Source organism: Strix uralensis, chromosome 3 (assembly GCF_047716275.1).
Source record: "Strix uralensis isolate ZFMK-TIS-50842 chromosome 3, bStrUra1, whole genome shotgun sequence".
In the NCBI taxonomy this organism is placed as follows: domain Eukaryota; kingdom Metazoa; phylum Chordata; class Aves; order Strigiformes; family Strigidae; genus Strix; species Strix uralensis.
The window spans coordinates 130,586,538-130,608,318 of NC_133974.1; the positions used below are offsets into that span (position 1 = coordinate 130,586,538).

A 21,781-nucleotide genomic window follows, 5' to 3' on the forward strand; every position below is an offset into this window, starting at 1 on the left:
CTTGTGGGACCCCACCTGCAGTGCTGTGTCCAGCTCAGGGGCCCCCAACATGAGAAGGACACAGACCTGCTTGAGCGGGTCCAGAGGAGGCCATGAAGATGATCAGGGGCTGGAGCACCTCCCCTGTGAGGATGGGCTGAGAGAGTTGGGGGTGTTCAGCCTGGAGGCTCTGGGGAGACCTTATAGCGGCCTTCCAATACCTAAAGGGGGCTACAGGAAAGGTGGAGAGGGACTCTCGATCAGGGAGGGTAGGGATGGGATGAGGGGTAACTGTTTTTAGCTGAAAGAGGGGAGATTTAGATTAGATCTTGGGAAGAAATTCTTCCCTGTGAGGGTGGTGAGGCCCTGGCACAGGTTGCCCAGAGAAGCCGTGGCTGCCCCCTCCCTGGCAGGGTTCAAGGCCAGGCTGGACGGGGCTTTGGGCAACCTGGGCTAGTGGAAGGTGTCCCTGCCCATGGCGGGGGGGGAGAGGGTTGGAACCGGATGATCTTTAGGTCCCTTCCAACCCCAACCCTGCTGCGATGATTCGATGGTCCCACGCAGCGGCGGGTGCCGGGCGGGGGGATGTGCGGACGGACGAACTCTCCGGACAGACGTTAAGTGCAGCCGCCGCCTGTCGCTCCGTTGCCCGCCCCCCCCTCCGCGGGGCGGGGCGCTGCTGCCGGCCCCTCCCGGCGCGGGGGCGGTGCCGGGCCCCGCCCTGGCTCGGCGGGCGGCGGCGGCACCTGCGGGCCGGGCCGGGCCGCGCGAAGGGGAGCGGTGCGGAGGGGCGCGGAGGGGCGCGGAGCGGCCCGGATGTAGCCGGCGCGGGAACATGGCGCTGAGGGCGGCGTGACGGCGGCGGCGGCCGCCGAGGTAGGGGCGGCTGGAGCGGGGCGCGGGCTCGGGGCGCGGCGGCGGCGGCGGCTGCTGAGGCGGCGGCGCGGGCGGAGGCTCGACCTTGTGGGGCCGCGGGCGAGCGCGGCGCTCCCCGGAGCCGTCCGTGTGTCCGTCCGTCCTGGCAGCCGGTGCCCGCCGCGGCGGGGCGGGAGACAAAGGCACGGCCCGGGCATCCCCGTCCCCACCTGTGCGGAGCCGCTGAGGGCGGCTGGCGCGGAGAGAGCCGGGGGCTCCTTTCCTTGGGGTCTTCCTGAGGTGATTTTGCTTTCAATACCTTGCCGGGGTTTCCCACAGCAATGGGCTTTTTATGTTTTAAAAGGCATTTTGATTTTTGTCAGGTTTTTTTCCAGGAGAAGTTGCTCCCAACTTTCTGTGAATATCATGTGCTTTTGGGTTTCACCCAGAAAACAGGTACTCGGAGAGGTGTACGGCCGCTCCCGCAATGCTCAGGCGTGCCCCAGTGTAGCTCTGCTCACTCCTCTTTTGCATCTAGAGGGTTAGAAATGCCTGCGATCGACTCCGTTCTTCTTTCTGTGTTCATTCGCCTCAGATCATCGTAGCTAAAGAAAATGAGCTGCACGGTGACCGCCGAGCTTGAAAAACGCTCGAGCCTCAGACCAGAGGAGAGGTGCTTTTTCTCTTGGTATTGATCAGACCTTGAGAATTTCTTACCAACCCGCCAGCAGCACACAGGCTGCCTTTCTTCCTCTTTGTTACACACCAGCCCTCTGTTAACGTAAAGAAACAATGGAAATGTTTTTTTTCTTCCCACGTACTCACCGAATGGGCTGTCATTGCTGTTAAGGATAAAATTCCCATCAACTCGAGAGGGGCTGGCGGTGAGACCACCCTGCTGGTGGCCTTTCCCTTCATTTTAGAATTTTTTTCATATGCTTCAGCATTTGCAAAATGAAGGAAGAGAGTTGGTACCTGTGTTGAGATAGATCTCTGTGCTCCCTGCTGCCCAGACGGTACTTAGGGAATCATCGCTCCACGTTTATTCCCTTTATTGTACCACAAAACTTTAAATAACGCTGCGTAGGACTGAAGTAGGGAGCCACGCTCCCCCGCCCTGCGCGAAAGCCGGTGTTGATGGCTGTGAGCATCGCTGCCGCTCTCGGGAGCGGACCTCTTGTTGCATGGAGGATGCATCTGGAGGCATTGGGGACTTACTCTGGCTGCCTGCTGAGGATGGTGTTTCCGACACAGAAAGTGGGTTTAGTGTCCCTTGCCGGGTCTCCCTGGCCATCAGCACCCCCGGGAGCGAGGTTGAGCAAAAGCTGTAGAAGAAGCTTTTCTGTTTCGGTTTGAGGTTCACAAAATGGCCCTTTGCGTTGCTTGTTTCTTCCTGCTGAAGGGTTGCTGTCTGTGCTGCACGGTGATTACTAAACGTGTTGATGCCCCCGCGGTGAGCAGCTGCTCTCCTGGTTTGCAGGTGGGGATGGAGGGGCCTGGGCAGGGCACTGGGCTCGGAGCTGCTGCTCCTGCTGCTGTGCCGGGTAAAGCTTTGGGAGTTACTCACTGCCGTTTGCCTTACTGGCTGTTTCCGCGGTTTAGTCAGGGTTCTTCGGTTGTAGCTCGTTTCAGGTTGGTGGAAGGTCGTTGTTCAGTGTGGAATTACATTTTTGTGCTATTAAACATATTAATTGGAGATAAACTGAGTAAAAAAAAATGGTTTGAATTGAGGGAAAGTTTCTCATGTAGAGAGTGCTGAAGCTAAACTTTCTTCTCCTGCTTCAAACAATTTTACAAATGGTTTTGATCCCAGTGAAACCGCACTTCTCTAGCAGAGATTAATTTTCATCAGAAGAATTTAGACCAGTCTGCCGTAGTCCTGCCTCCCCTTTGTGCAGAAGCTCTGTGGGCCATAACTCACTTCTGGAGTTTTTTAACCTTATTCTAAGGAAATGAGGGCTAACTAAGTCACGGTGTGTGTGCATGTCGTTCAGCTGCCGTGACTGTTGAACCGCACTTAACAGAGGGGCTCAGAGTAGTCATTTCTGCGCAGAGTAGCGGCGGCACAGAGAGGAGAGACCATGGCAGTTCTGTTGTGGAGAACCTTGTTACAAGTCATCAACGAATCCCCTTGGTGACCCCCTGCAGAGCCAGACCTAGTAAATCCCATTGCTCGTTGGATTCCCTTGTTACTTTGGCACCCCTATGTGCTTCCCAGTGGCTTGCTTTTTTTTTTTTTTTTTTTTCTGGACAACTTCATCAATTGCAGATACTCACAGTAGGTGAATATTTGGCTTCAGTGAAATCTCAGCATCACGATGGTTGATTCTAAAATGGAAATGTGTAACAAAACTATTAGTTGGGAAATATAAAACGCCTTGCAAGAAACCTGCTCGCTAGTGTCAATTCCTGCTGTCAGTCAGCCACGAACAAACTTCTCATGGTGCTAGTTAACAATTACAAGTTTTGCCTTATCTCACTGGCAGCAGCCCTCACTCCAGATGTGGTACTGAAACAGGGGAGACAAACTGTTCTCTCTGACATCAGTTGGGGCGCGTAATTTGGGTTCAAAGCTGAGTTCAAGGAGAACTCCAGCTCATGTGGCTGAAGCCCGAGAGGTGACTCCGGCACAGATCTGTCAGGGGTGATGTGCTGTTTTAGGGAGGATGGAAGAATGAAGAGGAAAAACAGAGCAGAAGAGTGCCTGCATCTCTGATCACGCTCACATTTGATACTTAAATCCAATTACTGCTTTGAAGCTGCTCCAGTTAAGAATCTGCAGTGTTCGGCGTCTACTTGTTCAGATACGTAAAATCACTCCAGTTTTACCGGTTTACTTTGCAAAAGCTACAAACAGCAGGCTGCCGTGTGGCATGGGTTGAAACTGCTAACAGGTGTTTGTGGGTACCAACAGCTGAAGAGTTTCTGAAATATGCATAAAGCTCAAACAAAAAAACCTCTTGCTAAAATACCTCCTCGGGATATCTTGCTCCTGGCGTTAGCATCTCTGACTCATGGTACCATTTGGCCATCCTAGTGGGGTTTCTGGGGCCGTCTGTGCTTTCCTTCTCGCTGAAGTCAGTGGAGTTGGTCTGTTGGGTCTGCTGCAGGGTTTGGCCAGGCTTCCCCAGGTTTTGGTGAAAGGTGAGTGAACCCTCTGCCATCGGGGTGGGATGGTCAGCGACTGCGGCCAGGTAAAACCAGAAACACCACGATGGAAACTTCACGTGGTTGATATCCCTCACACCTGGAGGGCAGACACTTTTTACCATCTTCCAGTTATACTTTATTATTTTTTTCCATTAATTCTAATCCAGTAAACATTTCCGTATGCTTACTACTCTCAGTAGCAATTTGAAGCGTGAAAGGTGTTTTACACAACAATTTCCTCAAAAAATGGATGTCACAACCAATAGGTTCCTATGGCATCTTCCCTTGTAGCTTCTCCGGTGTCTGACATGGGTTTGTCTCTTGCTTGGTAGGAACTTCATAGGATATCTCCCTTCTCTCCAGATATAAAGCTTGGTATTTTTGAGACAACTTTGCCCCATTAAATTAAGCTTCAGCTGGCAATGAGGTGTGTTGGAGCATTGCCTGATGCACAGCACAACTGCATCAGCTTCATTCTACAGGGAAAAGAGCTAAAAACTGGAAAGCTTCAAAAATGTTAACAACTGTGCACAAAATCCCAGTTCGTTATGAGGTCATTTAAAAGGCAACTACCCCCCCTGCACCATTTAGAGCAAGTTTCAGTGCACTCTAATGATATTTAATGTTCAGGTAACTCTACTTAAGCCTTTAATCCGTAAGGCCACAGAGATGTCACCGAGGACTTGCTGTTAGTGCTGGTGTCTCAGCTGCCTGTCACCAAGCCCAGCAGGGCTCAGCATTGTGTTTGAAGGGCTGTCCACACAACCAAGAAAACAAAATATTTGTTATCAAAATGAATGTTTAGCTTTTCTTTCTTTTTTTTTTTTTCCCCTGGGGAGAAAGAACTTGGAGGGCAGGACTGTGGCTGGGGACTCATGTCTAAGACCTGCTGCAGAGTTTGTCTCTCGTGTGGTTCAGCCAGGCCTGTTGAAAGCAGCCATCTTGCAGCCTTGGCACAAAATGTCGGCTTTGAGCCAAGTCTTGTGCCTTAAAGGTTCAAGGATTATCCCTTTCCAAGTAGTGCCTGTGAGTGCAGTGACGTGTGAAGCGCGTGCTCCCGTCGCGCCGTGCCAGCGCCAGCCACCACATACGAAGCCAGCTATTTCGTGTCTTTCCAACTATTTTTTTTTTTTTTTCTGGGCCGTGTAAGAGTGCAACAGCTTTTGGAAGGTGCGCCTGGTGGAAGTACAAAGGTAATTACTTCTCAGAGAAGACAGAGCTTGAATATCTTTTAAAATCAAACCAACAAAACAAAAATGTGTGAATCAAGTTTAGCTCTCCTCCTTTTACAGGCTGGGCTGCTGTTTCCTATTTCTGACCCTTCTTATCCCCTAAGCAAACCTTCTATTAAAACATGAGCTGTATATACCAGATAATATTTATATCTCACAAACCACCAAAATTGGGGTTCTAGTAGGGCTGGAGGCTGTAAGGACGTGTAGTAAGATGTGTTTTCACCCTGGGTGGCTTACGGCATAAGGTGCACCCATCCTTTTTGTGCATGTGCCACGTGCCGGGCTGAGGATGGCCAAAGCGTGCAGCAGAGGAGTGGTGTGACTTGCTCAGGGACACGCAGTGATGGAGAGCAAAAGTGAAATCCCAGCTCCCATCATTTTCCTTCTGGGCCATCCCAGCTTTGCTCTGTGCGCCGGCTCTACTGTTAAGAGTTTGCCGCTAGCGAATAGCTCTGCCTGCAGCAGGACATGCTCCTCCAGTGTCACAGGGCTGGGAGCTTTGATTTTGCCTAACGAAGATGCTCTTCCAAAAATAGGTTAAGCCAAAGAACTTGGATGCCAAAAATAGCAATGGAGATTTTCCTTTTTCTGACTGTGTTTTAGATTTATTGTTCCCTGCTGGAGGCAGCTGAAAAAGTAAAAGAGATACTGCAGCTATAGGCAAGGAAATAGTGGAAGTAGACATACAGTCACCTCCGATGGAGAAAAGCCACATGTGTCAGACATCGCTGTGGAAATACACAATAATGCAAATTAACACTGTAAATAAAAATGTGCAATATCACTAAACCCTTCCCTTAGCAAAAGTTGCATTGTTTCCCTGACAGTTAAGGTACCCCGGAAAGGGAAGGATGGAGAGATCCCTGGTGACAAAGGAGAGGATAAAAGAAATGCCAACAAACAAAAACTGGAACAAATAAATGCCGCAAGAATGATCCTGGTGATAGCCCCTATAAACCTTTTATTGCGGCATGCTCTGCTGCCTGTGAATAATTCACTCTTCCCGAACTGGTGGCAGTAAAATCTGCACAGTGGCTTTCTCCTCCGCCTTCATACAGGTTGTTTAGGGGCTAGTTATTAAAATGTAGGATTTCTCTCCTGGGATTCTCCATAGAAATTTTTGTATTGTTAAGTTAAACTCCATCTTTCCCATTCTCTGAATTAGATGCGTGCACAGAGCTAATTATGTGCACTGCAGCTATATAAGAGGCTGGGCTGAGTGTGGAGCTGGAAGTCAGGAGGCACTGGTGGCTCTAATCCGGGCTGTGCCGCTCGCTGAGCCACCTCCAAGAAGTTACTTAACCTCAGTGTGCCACTGCTTCCCTCTGGGTAACAGGAGGGATTATCATAATTGCTTCTGAAAAGCACTTTCAGGTGTTTAGTTTTATTTTTTTTTTTCCCCCGAAGATGCAGAACTATCCGGTCTTGAGCTGAAGAGGTTTGGTCTGTCCCAGGAGGCTTTTGGTATTTTGCAGGATTATGAAAACAATGCTTAATGCCTCGTTGGGCTGTTTAGGCTGCATAAATAAATACATTTAAAATATTTTTCATCAATCTTCTAGGCACTACTCACAGAAGGGCTCTTGGATACAACTGAAGGACATAGAAATGAGATCTTGTTCAAAAGGGTTGTTACTGAACTCTGTGAAATGTTAATATAAACTATCAGAATGCTTAAATGGTTTGTTTTTTCAACCAAATCCTGTGTTTTCCACAGAAACCTGGGTGTACGCCTTGTCTCTACCTTGAATTAAAGACCCCAAAGGCAACAGACTTGCTGCGTTTCTCATAGGCTTTGGAGGGTATTTGGTTTTGTGTTTTTTAGAAAAGGCTGGTTTTCTAGGCTGAAGAAGTAGGAAGGTTTTCATGAGAGCAAGGTGAGCACAAAGTAAGTACGCTCTGAGCCTCTATCCCAGATTTTGAAGCATGCAGGAAAGAGTAGTGCATTCATTTGTGTCTCTGTTGCACGCACTGAACTCCTCTTTTCTAAATAGCAAAACTTCTTCCTATTTATGCTTCGTGTCACAGGGGAAAAAATAATCAAAGCAGCAGAAAACCCCATGACTGAACTGCAGTTGAGACTTATTAATGAATTTATGTTAATAAAAAAGTTGTTTGTGGAGCACGATGCTGTTAGTGGGGAGGCACCATGTGCACCATGGGCTGTGCTGGCAGGGTTTGGGGAAGCAACACTGCTGGGGGTTTTATGTTGGAAACGTAAAGTTTAGTGTGCTGCTGGGAAGTGCTCCAGTGCCAAGCTGAGGGCTGTAATCTAAGCCATCGGCTGCTCTAGGAAATCTCTGGGTGCTCCCATGTTTTATGCAGGAGCTTGAAATGATGCAGCCTAAAGCTGGGGAATATATGGCATCTTCCCAGCACGAGGGATATAGGCCCCGTAAGCATGTGTTGAGAGGGGCCTGGCTGCCAAAATAGTTTAGTGTTGCTATGATGGTTGCAGGTGGTGATTGCCTTTTAAGTTCTTGCTCTCAGTTCTGACATTTTTAGGACAGTAAATGAAGGATGAGAAGTAGAAAAGCAAACAAGTTAGAAAAATCCCATGTGTGGATGTCTGTAATTGCATTCGTGTGACTCGATGGAAAGAGCCCCGTCCTACTGGAAGTCAGGACGGGGTTGGCAAGGAATAAAAGTAGTTACTGCCAATAGCTCTTGTGCCAGAACTGAGTATTGATGATAGGGCTCAGCTTAAAGCAGGTGGCGTATTACAAACCCTAAAGAACCGCTCCAGGGAAATGTGCAAAACCACGTGCCTTGTATGCCACGGAGGATTTATTCCTAGGGGTGAGACAGAAGAAACCTTCACTTGGACGGAGTTGAGAGTTGAGTCCTGGTCCTGGGAAGCAAGAGAAATGCTTTACTGAGGCAAGGCTTTTATTAGGGACACAGGCATGTCCCTCATTTTTCATTATATTAGAGATACAATACCAAAATTACCAAAAATGCAACATCCATCCCACATCTGTGCTTTCCCTACCCAGTTTCTTTGAGGACCAGCTCTTAGCACTGTCAAGATTCACAGGGAGAGTAAGTAGGGCTTTTTCAAGTACTTAAGAAGTACAAGGCATGAGGTAAATAATTCAAACACTGATGCAGAGTATTGCCAGCTGAAAAGTGACTTACTATCTCTTAACAGGGTAACAATGAGTGGATTTTTTCCCTCTTTTTGGGGAGACAAGTATGGAACGTGCCACCTATCAGCAGGGCTGCTTCCTTCCAAGAGAAAGGTTTGCTATGATGAGCTCAAAGCCAAGGCTTATTTCTTCTTGGGCAATCTAGTCAGAATTTGGACATCACCGGTGTAACAGACCCCTGGGGTTGTATGTAATGTGGAAAACCCAATACCTCTGCGGCTCTCATTTACTATCAACTTCTGCTTGAAGAAAGATTTTGACTTTTTTCCTCAGCATCTGGTAGGACTTGGTCCACAGTATTTTGTTGAGCAACAAGCTGATGCTGCTACTTGTGAGAGACCTTTAACTGAGGGCTAAATGGTTTCTGGGTGGTTTTGTCCATTACCTTTGCCATTTTTATTCTAACACATTTCTCTTCCTGTTTACTTTGCTCTTTGGTATCTCTCTTTTACTGATGTAACAGCACCTAGCTATTTCTCTTTGCTTCCCAATTCTGTGTAAGAAAGAAAAATAGTCAACTGTCCTGATTTAGCTAGAAATTAAGCTGCAACTATTTTTTTCATGGATTTAATGGGGAAATTGGTGATAATTGCTAACTAATGCTTTTTAAAAACTTTTTTTTTAATGGGTGAAAGACTGTCAAGCTGTCAATCAAGACAGAGATTGGTTAATGCACCATTCCCCTGACAAGTTCTCTTTATTATATTAGGCATCTGCATTGCTCTGTAAATATGAGCTACTCAAAATTTGCCCTTCAATGTTTGCTTTTTCCATCATTTCTCAGTGTTAGTTAAGTAGTGTTAGTATACCTGTCCAGCATAGTCAAATAGATGTAATAATCTTTGTAGGGAATAACTTTAAGGTGTGATTAGCTTTGTAATATCATGGTATTCTTTAACATTTTTCCAATCTCTCACCCTGGTGCGCCCACCTGCCCTTGCTGAAGCTGGTAACCAGCCTTGGGTCAGGCTCTAAAATGTACAGAGTCTGGCTTTATGACAAGTGTGTTAAAGCCAGGCAAGTGTGAAACTGAGTTGCAAGAACATTTGTGGTCCTTATGGACCATTTCTCAAGATTTTTGCCTATAACATCGGGCATTTAATTTTCTCTTTATTTCCTTTTAAAGTAAATTTGAAGAGCAAATTGGAGATTTTTCTTGCAATCCCCTGATTCCAGAGGCATGGGGCTTTCAGAGAAACGGTTAAAACAGCAAGATTTGTAATAAAAGGCGATACTGGGCCAATGTGAACAGCATCTCTCCACAGTACCGGCTGCTCTTTTCATGGTTCTGGATTTAAAGCACCATGAAACAGAATTTATCTCAACTCCAAGCATCACTGGCATACCACAAATGTACAAAACTGGTGCAAAGCAGAACAGCCTTCCTTCCCAGACCATTTCCCCACCTTCAACAGTATTTGTAGGTTGAAAACCATTGCCTTCCATGCCACCAAGAAGATCTGCTGTTAGCATGTCTGTAGCAGGATCTGCTACTCAGGCTGGGCAGAGGATGGAAAACCACTCCAGCAGTGTTCCCGTCCCGCTGGGAGAGGAAATACCAACACTGCGAAAGAACCAACTGCGGATATTGTTTTTGACGTCAATAACACTAAAAATGGCCATGATGTCATAGCAAAGCATTGCAATCATCATGGCAAATGATGAGAAAAATAAGAATATAGAAATAACGATCTCCCTTGGCCCGCAGATAAATCAAAGCTTAGCCCTTGATCTCCCATTGCTCACTAGCCCGGAACATAAATCCAAGGGTTTATCATTAAGCTTAACGGGTCATAAAATCTGGGCTGTTTTGAGGTAGTTGCAGAGATTTGCAGCCCAGGCAGAGAGTGGGCTCTAAGCCGCTGGGTCTTGCGTAACTAGGTAAATAGCAAGCTTCAAATAATTCTATAAAGCTATCAAATATAATAACTAATGCAGTCAGGCAAGTGTTCGAGGAGGGGAGCCTTGCTGATGACAAGCTTGCTGGTAATGACCATAAGAGGCCCTGGTTTAGAAAGACCTTTTAATAACAAGTTTAAGTCCCTTTTGCTTTACTGGAAGTTGGGTATGTGCGTCCAGTTTGGTTCATGCACAGCGCTTTCACTTTCTGCACAGCAAGACTTTCTTCACCGTGAGCCCAAGAGAGCAAGCAGCAAAAACCAGAAAGACAGAAGCGACCGACAACTCGCTTACTTTGTTATTGCAGTTTAAATATTTATGACAGCGCTTCACAGTGTGCTAGTAAATGCATGATAGCATATTATGTAATAGTAATAAAATTTTAGAAGTAGGTGACTTCACTGCTGCCCTTTGCTAGTAAATCTTTGCTACCATCCGTACTGAGGCCATGTAAAGGCCATGCGGCTTTTCCCCCAATTATTCTGTGTGAAATGGGAATTAGCTGTTTGTTGGCATTTGTAATCACATTGTTTTTTAAACTGGTTTTTATCTCTTATTCAGGCAAAACTTTGGTTTGGGTTAGATTCCTGTAAAAGTTGATGTCTCTGAGTTTGTGAGTGAGCAGCGGGTCTTTGTTTGTGCAGGGGAATGGATGGGGAACGGCCCCCTTGGTGAGGGAACCTGAGAGGAAAGGATTTGGACTGTGAGTCTTTTGGGTGAATTAACAGCTCAAAGTAGCTTTTTTTTTTTTTTTTAAGAGTTGAAGAGTATTGATTACAATTTGTACTGTACTGCTTCAGAGAAGAGGATTCTCAGGAAATTCAGTTGTGCCTGGACTGAGGATTTCTGAGTTGGACTGAAGTTTGGGATGGGTGGCATAGCTTCTGGGGGAATTTACTGCGAAATGCTGACAAGGAAAACAGAAAGCTAATGTAGAGTTGACTTTAGGACATGTGAGAAGGTAGCCCTTCAAGGGAGGAGCCTGTCTGGCTGCTGCCAGGGCCCCTGTTACCATGATTTGGACGACGTGTCGTGGCAGGACAGGGCAGAGCCCTCCCCTGACCTGCCCAGCCAGCAGTGATCGGTGCTGCCCACAGTTAACACTGGCCAAGAGAGGTCTGCAGCTTGGTCAGCAGGGGAATATGCTGCTTTTCCACTTGTACGGTCCCAGATTTCAGTCCAAGGACTAACCAGGTCATTGGTTCCTTGAGCTGTTTTAGCATAAATAGTCAAATTGATGTAAATTGGACTTTTGCACTTAAACAGAGGTGTGTACATTAATGAATCAAGGAGAGATTCTCCCTGCTCCCCCACCTTTTAAAGACAGACATTGGGAACCTGTGGTTGGTTATATTTCAAAATTGCAGAAAAAAACTTAAAGATGGTTTGTACTTGGCATAAGAGCGCTATTATCTGTCATGATGGCTTTCCTAGTAGTACTGTATGTGCTCTGGAAGGCACTTTGGGGATCTGTGCCAATAAAACCCAGCCTTGGAAGCACATCGTGTGAATGGATGAGAAACGAGCCGCTAGCACGAACGGTGAGCCAACGTGTAGCGGGCTCTAAGGGTGGGTAGGATGTAGATCCAAGTGCAGGGGTTGAGGACTGTGCAGGACTTGGGTAAATTCTTTGCACAGTCATAGAGAGATTAAATGTACGGCAGGTACCAAATCATTCATCTGATGTACACGCATGCGTGTTTACAAAAAACAATTGCTCGATAATCAAGTCTGTTATCTTAAGTCTTTACCAAAGACATCGTGAGGATGCCAAGTAGGAAAGTAAGCCCTGCCAAAATCAAGAAGTAACAGTAGAAGTTGCTGACTTTTAATTTTGAGCCTTTGCATATACAGGCAGCTCTAATCATGTATGCTAGTTCATACACAAGATTGAGCATGGTGCAGCAGTTGTTCCTTCCTTTATTATTTCTTGGTACCCACTGGTGGAAACTTCCAGTGCCTTGGCTGAGCTGAGGAGTCCCCAGACCCACAGAGCAGCGTTGGCTCTTACGGGATGAGACCCACCAGCCAGGTAGGCTTCTGGGTCCATCAGCCCCCACAGTTCAGTCTTGCCCTAATTTCACTTTTCTGGAGGCTGTGCTGGAAGATTTGGTGATGTTTTAGTTCATTTGGTGCAGTCAAGCAGAAGCTGTAGTGGGGCTTGTTGCTTTGCCTGGGGATGCCTGGTGCGTTATCTTGCTTTATTGACCCCAGTGCCTCTGCCCACTAAACCTTCGGTCTTTGTGCAGTGATTCTGCAAACATTTTTCTTGAACCAGACTCCTGCCTTTTGTAGGAGAGTGGGACTGAAAACTTTCTGATACGTTTGAGAAAGGTGGCAGAATGGATGTACCTCGGTTTTGAGTTTGATCTGTGGGATGAGTGTTGTTGCAAGATGTGACTGGGTCTCAACTCACTTCTAACATGTATCTGGCAGTTCCAAAATTCCCCGAACTTTGCTCTCTCCCTCTTACATTTCTCTTTTCTAAGAAAGCATTGACTGTTTCTGAATTTTGCTGCTTTATATAGGCTCCTTGTCCTCCCCCTCTCACCACTTGCTGCCTCTTCTCCTCCGCCCCAGTTACTAAAATCTCCTCTCCCCGATGCGTCATCTTCGTCAGCAGCGCTCTCATCATCCACGGGCTGAAAGCAGAGCTTGAGGAAGAAGAAATGACCCCGAATCCCCCTTAAGTTTTCAAGTGGCTGGAAGTTGTTTGCCGATCAAAGGCATCACGCAGGAGTCTCTTCTGCTCTTTGCTCCCTGCATCCTTTATCTGGCAGCGCTTTCTCCCCGCTCCCGGCTGGCAGGGCTTGCCCCGTGGGCTCTGCAGGGGCTCCGCGCTGAAACGAGAGCGGCTTTGCATTTCCAGATAAAAGGCACCGCCGAGCACCCTGGTGTATAAATACCAACTGCAAAATTCCTGTGGTCCGGGTGGTAGGTGCCTTCAGGAATATGGGAGGCACTTTGGTAGGGAATAAAGAAATAGGAGAGCGAGGAATTTTGGAAAGATAGGTAAAACAGAGAGAGGAAGAACGCACGATTCAGTCGGCTGGTGAGAAACAGTGATTTTGATTGCTGCAGTAATCAAGTCATGATTTTCAGGAATATTTTGACTAGCTCTTACACGCAGAAAGTTTGCAGGTGGAGGATCGACTGATCCCATCTCTCTCCCTGGAGGTTTTCAAGCCGTGATCGGACAAAGCCCCAAGCAACCTGCCCTGGTCCTGCTGCGAACGGGGGGCACGGGGCCCCTCCAGCTGGGGTGAGTCTGTGACATTGGTTGGTGTTTGGAGAGAGAATATAAACAAACAAAAATACTTGGGTCAGTGCCAAATAGAAGTATTAGGAGTGACATGACAAATTTGTTTTAATGTAATCTGGGCTTAATCACTGGTGTTGACTGTACTGAAAGCTTCCAGGTCCGGCGAGGGGGTTGATTTAGATAAACATATTCATTTTCCTGCTTTTCATTTCCTGTGGATGTTCATACTCGTGTAGCTTAAAAGTGCGTAGGAAGGAAGAAACAAAAGGAAGGGGACAAATTAAGTGACTGCTGCCAGATTAATTATTCCATTGCATTTCAACTCATATTTTTAAACCTACAACTTTGAATGGGAATGTTCAAAATTATCTTTTGCAATGACCATCTTTCCATCTAATTTAAAGTCATTCAACTTTACAAGAAGCAATTATGCTTCACACTAACAAATGAAAAGACATGGCAACATCAGAAAAACTGATTATTCAAGCAATCTTTCTTACATAAAATAGCTAACTAATCTCCCAGCTTCAGTCCTTGAGTGCTATTGCAAATATCCTCCTGAAAGATAACTTCATTCTTGGTACACTGGCAGCATGCTTCTCATCAGTGATTGCTCTCTCTGTTGTCACACTGATGATTTGGGGGTTAAGAAATTATTTTCTCCTTTGTCTCTGTAGCTCTTCTTGCACTCACTACTGTTTTTATCCTCTTCTGTGACCAATGAAAGTGAGGTGCAGGGAACAGAGTTTGTGTCCTGCTTAGAAAAAATAAGGAAATCTCCAGACTTGCTGCTCTTCTGCTGCTCTGACCATCGTCCTTGAGGCCATCAAGTCTGAGATTCTGGAGGAATCTAAATGTCAATGGGCTTTGTTGCCAGAGAGAGGGGTCCATGTGCAGGTATTTTGCTTTATTGGCATGGAGGTGTTTGATGTATCCTGGTCCAAAAACTGAGAAAGGAAGGGAGGGAATCTGCCAAAATATAGGGACTTTCTAAAAAAAAACCCAAAACCAACCAAATGAAAAAGCCCAACACCAAACCAATTCTCAGAGTTTGAATTTTTCTTTCAAATTTTGCAAGTCATTAACTAGTGCAGTGTTGCACTTGAAATCTTGTTATGAGCAAAAGGAAATGCATCTTATTTGCAAAGCCAAGAATGTATTGTTAGTGTAATTGAAATCTTAACCCTCTAATGAAATGGTTATTATTAGTCCAACTCCACTTATTACAGAAGAAGAAAAAGAAGAAATCCTCCTACAGAAGTCATCTCAGTAATAAGTTAAATGTTGCTATACATGCAGTTCCTAACATCTGTGCCCTTCTCTGCTCACCCTTCCACTGTCCTCTGGGAAAAAGTGGGGCATTTTGGTTTTCTTTTTTCTTCTTTCTTGGCTCCCCTGCAGGTGTGCCTGACATTCCGTACTGTTATATCAAAGCCTGCCCCAAAATTGAGACACAGCAGAAGCAGAGGTTCGATTCAAATTCAACCAAACGGACCAATTTGTCAGGTGGAAATTGCTGTCTTGTAAGGACTTTTATCCCCCTGTAGTCTTACCAACCCTTTTGTAAATTCAAAATGCCTCTCCTCCAATAAAGCATTTCTGTTTCTAGTCCTGAACGCTCTTAATATTAGGGGGAAAAGAAAAAAAAAAAAAAAGGCAGTGAGTCATTAGTGTCCTGCGCTGCTGCCGGGAGGCGCATGATGCTGATGGTGGCATTTATTCTTCCTTGCTGGGCGAAGCAGGAGGTGGAGGTTGGTGGTTTCTTCCACTGGGCTCTAGGATCCACTTGGGATAATAAATATATTTAAGTTTTTTGGCATGCTATTACATGCTTTATCTTAGAGTCTGCATCCCCACGTTGTATCCATGTTTACTGTATGTAGAGCATCTTAAACACATTGGGTACTTGCTCCTTATTCTCTTCGCTACCCCAAAAACTGATTTTGCCAAGGTCTGCATTTCTTTGGCTGTTAGTGAGATATATATGGGGTTATGCCTATGGGGCACCATCCTGTACCCCCTCTCCTATCTTCCCACGCCCGCACCCCTCCGTGCAGTTCCCTGTGCCCCTGCTTGGGAGTCCCCTGCTATGTCATACCGTGCGCTGCCCGATTGCGCCGGGATCATCCATAGTTCATTCTCCCCGGAATACCTGCCTGTTGCTGCTCTCTGTACAGGCATTACAGGTAGGTACGAAGATAAGCCACCTGATCAATAGAAAAATTGCTGGTACAGCTAAACAAGCTGCAGCAGAGCCCCGGGCAGACGCAGCCAGAGCCTGACCCTCGGCAGAGTCAGTGCCTTAATGTGTACCATCTCATCAGGTTCTTTGCTGGTTTTGTTCCTCCTCTATGTCTCACAACAGTTCTTGACTTTATATTTTCATCACAATTATTGCTGAACATAAGGTTGATGTTTACAGGAAACTATTCATAAGGCTTTCAAGATTTCTTTCCTGATCTTAATTGAGAGACTTGTGCTGTGCCTGCCTGTGAAGGTTGCTGTCCCTGCCCTGTGAGTTGGTTTGTGTTTCCCTGTGTTGAATTTAAATTGACATTTTAAAAGTGATTTTGACTGAGAAGCAGTCACTTCTGATGTCAGAAAGTTCAGTCTCTACAGCCACAGGCCATCAAGATGATTGCCCAGTCAACATGGAAGTAATTGGAATTCTACATTCTTATTGTCTATGAAGGAAGAGACAAGAGGATCTCATTGCATCGCAGGCGCTGCTCAGGCGGCCGTGCTGACAGTCTCTGTCGTGCTGCCTGGAGTTGGACGTGGCATTGCAACTCACAGGAGTTAGGCTGACACCATTGACTCGCTTACATCTGTAGCTTTGGGCTTGCTTTGACATCCAGCACTGTCCCTGCCCTGTCACTTCTGTATAATCTCCACCATGTTGTTAATCTTTTCTCTAAAAAGTTGTGCAGTACCTGTGTATCCATAGCCTAATGTAGCAATAAGGTGCTTTTCAGCATTCCTGATCATCATTTGGGTTTTGGATGCTCCACCATTTGTCTAAATATATATATCTATTCAAGCTTTGTCTGCTTGACTATTTTTATATATCCTGCTTCAGTGGGATTTGCTAAGGACTGTTTGTCTCCCTTTGCAAATGTTAGCAATTTCTGACCTTTTTTGAAATTGGAGAATTTTGTGGGATTCATTCCTAGAGGAAGCATTACCCTGAGATGTGCTTTCCAGTTTTCCTTTGTTCTTGCTCTTAACACTTCCCTGTAATCTTTTGAATTTTCCAAGCCCAAAGCTTGGCCCCAGTTTGCTTAGGGGATGCTGTCCTTCCTCAGGACCTGCTTCAGGAGTCTGCTCGAGTCCCCCTTGTGCAAACCTCTTCCAAAACTGTTTGTTCATCCATGGTTTTAGTGTTTCACCAGATTTTACTGTGGTGTTTCAGCCAGAAACACAAAAACCAGCCTAAATCAATCATCAGCCCTAAATTCTGCCTGCAGGCTACTCTCCCTCCTTATACTGCTGGTACCTGGGTGGACCGCAGCTACCGTGTCCCTCCATAGTGTTTCCCAAACGCGATGTATCCTGCAGGATGCAGAAGACTGTCCCAGATTAAGGTTGTGGTTTTCTGAGGCTCATCTGTTCAGGATATGTTTAAGCAAATGGAGTATTCCTAATTCTAGAGAAAATTAAGGGGGAGGAGGGAGTGGTTTCACATTTTGAATGTGAACATTTAAAACAGATGCAGCCTGCTGGGAAGCATCGCATTAAATTGCATGATTTTTTTAAAAGAAAAGAACATCCATTTTATTCAAGTCCACAATATGAAAGATTAGGAGTTAAGAGACGTTTTTCGCCCACTTTGAAAGTAAATGTATTTTAAATTTAATTCTTTGGTGCAGCTGCTGCTTTCTCTCTCTGGAAAGCCTCTCTCATGCTTTGAGCGATGTAAAAATGTGGGCTGTGTGCTAATCCAGTTTAAGATGCCAAACTTCCTTTCCACTCATGGGAGGTTTTCCCACCACCACCTTCTAGATGAATGTAGGACTGTCTCTTATTTCAACACGCCACCGGTTTGGGGAGATCTGTTGGAGATTCACCATCTTAGAACTACTTGTGCAGGGAAAAGTATGAATGTGAAGATTTCATGTTATTTTAGAATAGATACATCAATATGAGATGGCATGGAATCAGCTGGGGGTTTTTTATGCTCTTTCAGTATAAATATCTAGCAGCCTACATTTAAAAAAATAAGCCAAAACAAATTAGGACCTGTGAAAGAGGCTCATGGCACTGATGGTGCTGCTGGAGCACCCTGGGGCTGTGTTGGTAGGAGCTGTGGCAGGATGCTCCTGTTAGCTGCTTGTCAGGGATGGGTATTTGTTGTAGTTACTGCTCCAGCCACCACTTATTTGGGACTGGAAAATCATCCTGCAGAATGGGTTAATCTGAAGATGCTGGTAAATGAGGTATGCCAAAATTCTGGGAGTTTAGTATTACCTGAGCTTTCTTACCACCCATTGATCACAGGAGGAATTGCCGAGGGCACTCAACAGCGAGTATCAGCACTGGGAGGGCTTGGCTGGAGTAGCCACAGGATTTTGCTGTCTTCTCACCCCTGTTGTCCTGATCCGATCTGCCCTGGGGACTTCCCGCTCCGAATTCTTGCTGCTTTGCTTTGAGAAAAGTGCCTTTTTGAGCAAAGCCCTGGGTAGAGCCTCCTCCTTTCCTATTCCTCTTCCCTTCCTTCATGAGAGTGTATTTTGTAGATTGAGCTTGCCGATATCTTGAGCTCATTAATGCTGTCGTACCATTCTGAATACATCAGCCGTGCCCCTAATATGCAATCTGAAGCCATTATTCTCTATTCTTTAGAAGTGATCTTCCTTTTTTTTTAATTATTATTATTATTATTTTTATGCAGCCAGCACTGCAGTCTGAGTGCTTTTCCAATAGTAACTCGCATTTAGTGATTTATTAAGGTTTATCCAAGTCACAGATTCCCAGTGGATGTTCTGAGCTTGTTTCTTATTTAAAAACATCATCTAAATTCAAATCAGGAATTAACACAGTTCTGCAAATGACATTCACCCCTCTGCAGAAGGACTAGCATTAATCCTATGCACTGCAGCAATGGCATTTCAAGCCTTGTTTGAGGGCTTTAGTGGGGCTTACATGAGCCTTAGGCAAAGTACAGACCTCTGCAATAGTTAGGTAGGACTAACACGGCCTGCTTGAGGCACCAAGCTTAAACATGTGTCAGAGGGGCTGTATTAGGATGCAGGTTCCCTTTGTAGCCAGGGGAGGCGACAAGGTACTCACAAAACCTTCCTGCATCACTTGGTACTGGAGTTAGTAGCTGCAGACAAAATCTTCACATAATCCTGTTCCTAAACTATTGCCCCACTGCTGGAATCCGTGCCTTTGCTGGGAGAGGGACCAGGTGCCTGTTTCACAGCTCGGAGGGAACCGGCATGCTGCTGGCAGAAACAGCAGGATCTTTGGGCTGGGTCTTTCTGCTTGTGTTGAAATTCAGTTCAGGTTGATCTGGTTCCTATAGGGCTTTCTGGAAATCCCCACCTTAATATATTAAATGGTTTTTTGCCTCCTTACTGTTTGTCAGCAGCAGCATGTGTTGTTTGTGTTGCTAGAGTTCCCACAAAACCCATTGCACTGAGCACAGCGAGCAAGTTGGAGAGCATCCATCCATCCCTCCCATGCCTCTGTAGGGTAGAGCGTGCCCTTGGCATAGAAATTGCAAAGTGGAGCTCAGAATAGAAGAGGAAGCTGATATACTTGCTTCTCCAACATCCCGCTGCTCAGAAAAATATAAACCCAAAGCAGATGTGTCATTAAATCATTTTGAATCATTGCAAACATTGCAGGAGTTCGGTATAGCTTTAAGCCACCTCCACAAAGTGCTCTGTATCTCTGTCATAAAATTTGGATAAACTACGCTGGGTAAACTGTTTTACTGTTACGTGATAGCCACCTACCTTTTAAAGTTGAGATTTACTGGGGAAGGATAGAAATACATTTCAGCGCATTGTGAGAGCTCACCAGAAGACTGATGTGATTTCTTGGTCCTCGTAAAGCTGCTGCCCAACATGGGAAAATTTCTCCCTTTAATTCAGAGACCAGGCAAAGGAAGCTGTCTATATCTGAGATTAAAGTATGTGATTATTTAATCACTGGTTAGTTAGTGATAATGAGCAAGTATTTTGCAAAATGAGCTCTTAAAATGAATCTCTAAACACAGATCCTGGTGCTGTACTGCTGAAATTGAGGGAGAAGTCGCAAGAAAGGCTCCCCCGATCAGTGTTTGGTCTCAGCCAGGCGTTGGTGCAAACCTGCTGGCCAAATTATCAAGCAACACGTGTACCAAGGTCAGGGGGAGGATGTAGCTCGAAGGGTTTCTTAACTCGTAACTGTTATTTCTCATGCTTCACAGAGCTTTTCCATCATGGATACGTTCCCCTTTAATTGTTGGACTTCTGAGAACGACTTGACAGAAGAGCAGCCAAACAATCTTGTTTTCCTTTGTTAGCTATTTTTATTTTACCTGGATCATTACTTCTCAAAGAGCACTGCTATCGCTTGAAATAAACATGTTTAAACATTAATAAGTAGCATAAGAGATGCTCTTTTTGATGCTGTGTGGGAAAACATCGGCTGATTCTTGGAGGAGAAAAAAGGTAGCGCAGATGGTTTTTTTACCTTGTGCCTTTTAATGTCCCTCAATAATTACTTTGCAAGTGGGAAAGCAAAGAAGGGGAATTGCTGCAATCAACTGCCCATAACGTTGCCTCGACAAAAGCCCAACTGAGCCCACAAAGCCCAAGCTGGTTCCCAACGGCGGCAGGGAGAGGTTTGTGAGGGTGCATCTGGGTCTGCCTCGTGTTTGCCCAAAGGTATGTTGAAGGCTGCCAGGAGCCTGGTGGCACCAGAAGCGATGCCCCAGACCTCTCGGACGGGGGTTAGAGCTACATTAAGACAATTAAGAGCATGTATTTCTTTATTATCTTATTATAATCTCAACTGTGTTGAAAGCCTCAAATAAAATCAGAACACAGTGATGCTACCCACATTTCCAGATTTCTTAGAAATTGACTTTTGAAAGGAACATTTATTCCATTTTTATACGGCTGAGCATGTTACAGTGCTGCTCCCTTTCCACACAAGATGCTGGGTTCATCACTTCACGTAGATTCGGAAAGTCAACCCAGAAGTGACTGTTGAATCATTTTTGTCCTTGCTCCAGCATTTCGTGAGCTGCTCTGTTTCCACCCGCTCATCTCGGCACAGGGCATGCTGTGTCTGACTACACTTTCCTGTGCAGGAAGATGTCCAGGCTTCATGTGGCATCTCCAAGATGTTAAACAGTTGCTGCTCTATTTGATAGCCTGTTGGAGAGTTTAATGATTCTTAGGATAAAAATACTTCCCTTGTTGGCTTTTCCTTGCCTTCAGCTTCCAGCCAGTGATTCCTTTTATTCCTTATTGCAGAGATAACAAAGCCCTTTTTTTTTTTTTTCACTGTGTTTTCCTTTGTGAAGGGGTTTTTACGCTATAATCAAGTTACCTCTCAGTCGTCTTTAGACAAGCTGAACAGATTGAGCTCTGTGTTTCCCATTATAAGACATTTATCTCCCATCCAGTAATTTTTATGGCTGTCTTCTGTACCCTTTCCAGTTTTTCAACATCTTTTTGCCAAGGTTGACCCCAAAGCTGTGCCAGGATCTATCTCATCAACTGCGACATATGGGGGGTGAAATTGCCTCTCGACTTGCATGTGTTGTATTTCCATTTTACGTGGACATGGCTTAAGCAGAGTATCCTCTGTAACGTGGGGAGGTTGTGCTCTCGTCGCCTGAATATTTTTACAGAGGCATTTTGTTACCAGCCACTACGGCCAGTTCTGTAGGTACCTCCACGGTCTTTGTGGTGCCCAATAGTTTTCTCTCTTCATTGCTTTTTCAGCGATTAAAAGAAGAAAAAAAGTTTGACAGTGCAGAGCTGTTACTGGAGAAAGATGAGTTACTGACTTAATAAACGCAGGTATTCCCAATGCCTTCTTATTTGCTGGTTTTCTGGTTTGGCAGCTAAGCTAAAGTTCAGTTAAGTGTCTCTAACCTTGCTGGAGGGAAAGCTGGGGAACCATTTGTTATTTTAAATCTCTTTACTTTTCAATTGTCAGATTCAATTAAGGGAGAGTTTATACTTTCATTGGGAAAGGGCAGCAGCTCTAGAAAACCCAACGACCTGAGCTGTTCCAGGATCTCATGA

General features: G+C 45.6%; 1 protein-coding gene across 5 annotated transcripts in view; it reads left to right on the forward strand.

Annotated features, from left to right (window-relative positions):
- The first annotated feature begins 718 nt into the window (after nt 1-718).
- PAK5 (p21 (RAC1) activated kinase 5) overlaps nt 719-21,781 on the forward strand; it is a 95,483-nt gene continuing 74,420 nt past the window's right edge. For 2 of the 5 annotated variants that reach the window (XM_074864424.1, XM_074864425.1), the window contains exon 1: nt 12,908-13,529. The gene's annotated coding sequence lies outside the window, so the exon portion shown is untranslated. Of the gene's footprint in view, nt 856-12,907; nt 13,530-20,017; nt 20,408-21,781 lie in introns of those variants that run through there. The other 3 variants (XM_074864422.1, XM_074864421.1, XM_074864426.1) reach the window with 3 other exon arrangements.